The sequence below is a fragment of the Dendrobium catenatum genome, unplaced genomic scaffold (genome assembly GCF_001605985.2).
Source record: "Dendrobium catenatum unplaced genomic scaffold, ASM160598v2 fragScaff_scaffold_627, whole genome shotgun sequence".
NCBI lineage: Eukaryota > Viridiplantae > Streptophyta > Magnoliopsida > Asparagales > Orchidaceae > Dendrobium > Dendrobium catenatum.
Genome location: NW_021319089.1, coordinates 1,937,394 through 1,944,849, shown reverse-complemented (window position 1 = coordinate 1,944,849; position 7,456 = coordinate 1,937,394).

Below are 7,456 nucleotides of genomic sequence, written 5' to 3'. Positions count from 1 at the left end.
AATTCCATATATCTTTAAAAAAAGAAACAGATTTATGTAGATCAAAAAAAAATATTTAACAAATTGTAATTCAAATTCTAGCTAAGGATCCATCTAAAACAGCTTTTTCAATGCTTTATTCTTCGTAGTAACTACAATTTTGTTTGGCCACTATTTTAATATTATTTGTGTACTATTATTTATAATTTTTTTATAGAAAATTGCTTTACAATGTTGCTAATATATGATAGTCTTAAGAAATAACTATTCAATATTTAAAATTTTTATATATTTATAAATGATCAACGTGAATAATCATCAAGACTAAGATGTTATTGAATATTGTGTACTAAAATCACAACAAAATTATGCACAAAACTTACATGAATCTTTCTGAAAATCATATGTTGAGCAAATCAATAAAATAAGGCCCTCATGTAATTCAACATGTTTTATAAAGTCACAAATAAAATAATCACAAAAAAATATGAATAATTTAAAATCTAGATAAAACTAACATGTGATCGAGAACAACAAATAAAATAACACATGAAAAGCAAGACAAACCTCATTAAAAAAACTCAAGTAACGTGCTAAATGACTTGAGAGATGGACATATAACTAGCTAAAAATAACTATGAGTGATGGTGTGGTTGCACTTATGGTCCCTTATCTTAAATGTTTTCTACTAACTTGCTTGAAGATATGGATAAAATAAGCCCTTCCAATTATGTCGCCCTAAGCAAAATGAGGAAAACCATTCTTCCTAAATAAAAATCAATAAAAGTAGAGAAGAAGTCTAGTCAAGCCATAGAGTAGAACGCGACAGTGGTTGAGGTAACTGAGAATGTTTGGGAGGAGTTGAGAAAGGCTATAGAAGTAAAGCTAACTAGGTCAATGGTGATTGGAAACAGGTAGGGGATTTTTTTTTTCCTTTAGATCAAACGACATGCCTCACATTGACAGCATATGTCTGGTAAGTTTATGTGTTATAAGAAGCTCGCCAAGCTCTAATGGTGGTGAGTTTCATTCCTAAGGATATGGTTCATATCCTCATTTTAGCACTAACTTTGTGTCTCATGGAGCCCAATCATAATTATAACCCTATGCTGGAGGAGTTTGGATAGGTGCGAGCAACATGTGGAGGTAAAAAGTGTCACGCACCAAGATCTAATTTGAAAGAATTATTTAGTCGATCCTTTAAATCAATCTTCTATCAGAGCTATCTATAGTCTTCAATCAGTGATAAACAGTCTAACAAAAATCTATAAATTTTAAACATCATTTAAACATTTATTCATTCCCAAAAGTCATTTATAATACTCAGGATTTACACATTAATCACATATATCCATTATGTCCTGAGTACAAAAGAATAACCAAGACAAAAGAACAAAACCTGAAAAATCTTGATCAACCTCACAATTCTGCTCCCTTGCCCTGACCTGAAATCATTAGCCACATATAATGAGCTTTTTTTTGCCACCAAATACCTACAACTGAAATCAAAGCACGATATGGAAGCAATATGCATGTCAATCAGTCAAATCATAGCAATTACTTACACATGATCATTGAGTCAATGCAGAAACAGAAATCAATGCATAAACAGTAATCAATACATAAATGGTAGTCAATACATATACAGTTGAATCCACAATTATCAGTAATAGAATCAATGAATAGTAGAAAAACCCCATAAAGCTCAATGAACTAGTACATACATTAAATCTTTAAAGGAAACATTGTATATATAACATCAGTTAATTCAATAGAAAATTTGTCGTATCTAAAAACCTCAATCAAATCATTAAAGAAACCATCGTATCGATAATATCAATCAAATCAATAAGAAAATAATCTCTGTTAATAATATCAGTCAGTATAAAATCGTATAAAGCATCAAAGCAATACATCGTTAATAAAATGTCAAAATCAGATCAATGAAATAAAATCATATCAGAATATACACTTGCTATTCAATTATTCGATAATACAATTATATGCAATCCATTTCATCTATATCACGTGCTCAGTATATCACATGCAAAAGATCAGTACAATGAATCAGTAGTATCAAATAGTATCAGTGTCTGTATAAGTATCATTAATAATCCAGTAATAGAAATAGTAATGCAATAACAGTGAAATCATGTAGTAACAGTAAATCCGTACAGTAACGATAAATCCGTACAATAATAAGAACAATGCTTCAAAACATGCATTTCAATATAGTAGTCGTACTAAATAAGTAGAAGCGCTGACTATTATGATATTTTTCAGTGTTAGTAAACCGTTAGCTCAGTAAATTGAGTCGTCACCCTTTGCCCGTAGACACAATAATAATCTCTTTATAACTCTCAATCAGTGTATCACGTGAATTAATATAGGATAACACCAAACCAAAATATTTAAAGGAAATCCCGTTGGCCCACCATCCTATATAGGTAAATCAATCTCCAACCAACGAGTCTACCAGTCTTTACTTGTTTATTTCACACACATATAATATTATCAATATATTATAACAGTAATAGCGACCAGCTATTACTCAAGCACATATCTACATACCTTTTAATGCATTATAATAAATAGTGCATAATTAAGCTTAATTCAGTTAAGATATCACACAGTAGACAGAAATCCCAGACATAATTAAAATACATAGTTTCAGAAAATTACCAAATTATCAGAAATTGTGTAAAACATCATTTCAAAACTTTAATTGTATTGAAGCACTATTTTCCAACATCCAGATAATTTTCTATTCTATAAAAATCCCGTAGAATTCAGAATACCTGGTGAAAAGTTTTCAGAAAATATTCAAAACATGCAAAATCATCATCTCTACAACATACCAAAAGTTACGCGGTAAAACTTTCGTTAATACAAAGATATGCATGTTTTTCGGTAATAGAAACACAAATCTGAGCAAAAAAATATCAAAATGTGAAATCTTTGAAATCGGACATAGGATTTGAATTCCTTACTGTGAGACAAACAATTCTTCCAACTATGTCAACGGCCAAAAATTGCTCTATGGCCTCCAAAACCAAGCTTTTTTCTTTCTCTCTCCTCTTTTCTCTCTTTTCAAAACGTGTCAAACAGTCCATATATAGAGAAAAAGATATTTATGTTCGTACGAATGATATTTACATTCATTCCGGGACGATCAGCTCTGTACACAGATCATACAGACGATAATTAAAAAACATCCCTGAACGATGGGCTCTGTCAAAAAAATTTGTTCAGTTAATACATACGAACTCACAGTTCGTACAAATGAACATGCAATTTTTTCTGTTCGTACAGACAATTCTTATTGAGTCTAGTAATTAGGTTGTTAAGCCTAAGTGAATGTCCCAAGGCTACCAAGAGGGGATATAGACACTCTTCTAGTGTGGGCAGAGAACCCTTCGTCCTTTTACACTCTCCAAGTGTAGGCAGAGAACCCTTCGGCCTTTCATACTCTCCAAGTGTAGGCAGAGAACCCTTCGTCCTTTCACACTCTCCAAATGTAGGCAGAGAACCCTTCGGCTATTCACACTCTCCAAGTGTCAGCAGAGAACCAGATCTCCTTGACAGATCTTCTCACAAGAATCTAGAAGGAAGAAGGAAAAGAGTGAAGTAATCCTAATTCACAAGTAGAGACTCTTACCTTTGAAATCCAAGTGAAGCCTTCTCGCTCCAGTGGTAGGAATCCTCCCTTGAATGCACTCTTACACTCTCTCCTTGGCTATTCTCTCAAGAGGCACGAAGATCAAATGACAAAAAGATTGGGTGGCAGTCTAATTTGAACTATTTATACAAAAGACAAGAAAAATCGTCCAAAAACTGCAAGTTTTCAATTCTGTACGCAGTGGATCGTCCTATACGATCGTGGATCATCCTGGACGATTTTACTTAAACGATTTGAAATGACCCTATTTGAATATGTGTACGAAATGTCTTCGTACAGCTGATCGTCCCGTACGAACTAGGTTCGTCCGGTACGAACGGTTATTACAAGGTCAGTTCTAGAAACTGCTGAAAACTGTTCTAAGTCGGTTAATCGTTTGGACAAAAATTTGTTCGTCTGGACGAAATTTTTACAGAGAACCGATCGTCCTAGACGATTCTTAACTTCGTCTGGACGAAAATTTTCCAGAGGACCAATCGCCACGAACGATAATTTATTTTCGTCTGGACGAAAATTTTCCAGAGACCAGATCGTCCTGGACGATATTTAATTTCGTCTGGACGAAAATTTTTCAGAGCACCAATCGCCACGAACGATAATTTATTTTTGTCTAGACGAAAATTTGCCAGAGACCAGATCGTCCTGGACGATATTTAATTTTGTCTTGGACGAATAGAACTTAGAAAAATTTTCTTAAGCAAGTTCCTATTCGTTCCATGTGCTCAATAGGAGATAACTGTCTGATCGTCCAGTACGAACTGATATCGTCCTGTACGATCAGTATAAATTTTATATGATCTCCTTATGTGTGTGTGTATATTTTTATTCACTCAAATTACAATCACTCCATTTCAATTTGATTTTTAAGAAAAGTGCAAGCTTCAAATTTTACGAAGTATCTCATGCTGAATTTAATTTGAAGTCTTCGTAGTCTGGAGTTTGTTTTTCATGAAATGTTAGTACACACAAGAACAAATACAATTCTTCTAAAATTGTTAGGAGATAACTACACATTTGAACAATAATGTTTGGAATCATCAAAACTACATAAGTTGCAAAAATGTAAAGCATGCAAATAGCAACTATCTTAACAGTTCTTACTGACTAACATGCACTTGTTTAGTTCGTACAGACAGTTCGTACAGACTAACTGCACAAAAAATTTGAAATCCAAAGGTTCTCACAAAAAGAGTCCTTTTTAGTTTTTGAAAGATTCATATATGGATCGAGTGTCATCTGCCTCAAGTGAGCCAAAGTCTACATGACCTATGGTGAGTTCCTAGGTTAACCACTAAATGAGCTTGAGGTGTTGACATTGACTTAGTATACTTAGATGTTATACATAAGGATTGTGTAATTCCATGATATGTTGCTTCAAATTCCTCTTAATTTGTTGGATATAGAGTTACCACATCCTAATTCTTCCTTGTATACTATATGGGCAACTTTGTTAGTGACCAACAAGCTAGACCAAAACATGTTAACCTCTATAGGAGCCCATTCAATGAATAAAACCATTAAGGTTTTAGAGGGAGATAATGTCGATGAATAAGTGCAATCATCATCAGTATAAGAACTCCTCACCACCCTCCATTTTACTACTATAGTGTCTTGCATTTTCTCCCCTCTTACTGGCTACCTAGATGTTAAGATCCTTGCTTTGGCATAATCTTCTTAGTAGCTCTTACTCAACAAATTCTTGACTTATAAGAGGAGCTTTCACATGCCCATGTTGAGTTTGATAGAAGGGTTGGATTCTTGGAGAGAGCGAGTTTTGTAAGTAAAGATGCACCATTTAGTGAAAGGGAGTTCCATAACAAATGATGAAGGTGATGATAATTTATCGGCTCTTAGAGTAATCATTGTCAAGTCAATTCTTAGCTGATGGGCATTATATCTTACGACATCTAGTGGAGAGGGGAGTGGTACCTCCCAAAACTTTTATTAAATGCATTATGTGGGTTATCTTTTTGGGGGGTTAATTACGCTTCACCCATATTATAATTTATACCGGCATTATGTATGCAAGGAATGTTGAATTAAAAAAATTTAAGTATTTGTGTCTATTCTTACTTATAGTTGCAAGTTGTTGTTTTTTTTTCTTTCTTCCTTTTCTTGTTTGTTTCTTTTGTGGTGTCCATGTTAATCATCATGTGTAAGGAATATTTTATCCTCCAACTTCATCACATGAGAGCAACTTTTTTTGTTTATATTAGTGATAACTCTATATTTTCAGTTCTAGTGATTCTTTGACAATTAATTAGAGAATGACTATTAAGAGTGTTGAATGCGGCTCCCTATAGTGTGATTCAAGAACTACTTACTTTGGTAATTATGTTTGACCATGTAATTTCTATGTGATGACTTCTTTGCATAGTTTGAGTGAGAGGAAAGAGAGCAGATCTTTTCGTAATGATGAAAGATAAGCGTGAGCACTAGCACATTAATCTCATGTGTGGCTATAGCCTTGGAATACTGGCCTTCAATTTATCTATAAATACCCCATCACCCCAGAAAGATAAGCGTGAGCACTAGCACTTTCTTTATTTTTTCTCTCCTTTCAATGATCTCCTTCTCCTAACTCTTTTATTCTTAGCCGATGTGAGTATTTGTATTTGAGATAGTGGCCTTAAGAAGTTTGTCGAATTTGAGTATTATCAAACCTTATGGGCAACTAAATCACTTACTAAAATGATCTTCTATGGCTATTATTACAAAGATGCCAACATGAGGATCGAAGCCCATAGAGAATGAGCATCTCAACACCTCCCATGACAATGCGTTGTGTGTCCCATGTGATCACTTCAAGATCTCCTTATGACCTCCCTTCTATTAGCCTAACATACTTTTATAGGTTTGTGACGAACCTAGTACCAAGAGATCCTTAGTAAAAAGTACGAATAGGAGATCAAGTATTGCCTACATAAGTTGGTTTCCTAAAGGAGCTTGATAGCAACTTTGAAAACCAACATCTTTCAATGAGTAGATGTTGGACTCATCCGAGAAAATAAACGAGGCAATCATGACCAAAAACTGAGAGTGTCCTTCTCATACTTTCTCTTTTTTTTTGTCCTACAATGTATACTATGCTAGATTGAAAATACTAAATGAAAGAAAGATATTTCGTTATCTCATATTTTTATTCATGAAAATGTACTCATTCTTTTTTAATGTTGATGTCATCGCATCGATTTATTAATAATAACTTTTTTTTTTTTTTTAACTTGGCTTTATTATGTGAATGAACAAGGTGGGAATAATTATAGCACATGTTCAATGTAAACCAAGAAATTTATAAAGTTTAACCTAGTTGTGTGTATGATATAATAATATTTGCTTGATGATGATAGTCTCACCGATAGACTTGTTGGCCATTTAACGCTCATGAATGAATTAATACAATATCACTAGTTATGAGGAAGGAATAGAAAGTTGTGTGATTAAAATCACTAAAATAGTAGCACTCGCTTAATAACAATTACGTATTTACTCAAGAAGTCTTCATTTGATGAACTATAATGAATGAATTAAAATCTATTTTTTCAACTCTCTTGTGAATGCATACAAGCTTTGTAATCGATATAACAATTCTTGCTTTGAGATTATTCAACTATCAGCCTTTAGCATGAGTGGCCCATACAGATCGAAGAAAATAGTACTTGTTCCCTAATGATGAATAAGTTTATGTAAGTTTTAAACTAGACATTATGTTGCCTAAGGTGAGCCTCACCTTTAAGGGCATTATTCATATGTGGGAGTCTCCTTCCATGGCTATAACGAGTTTTTATTTTTCTTAAA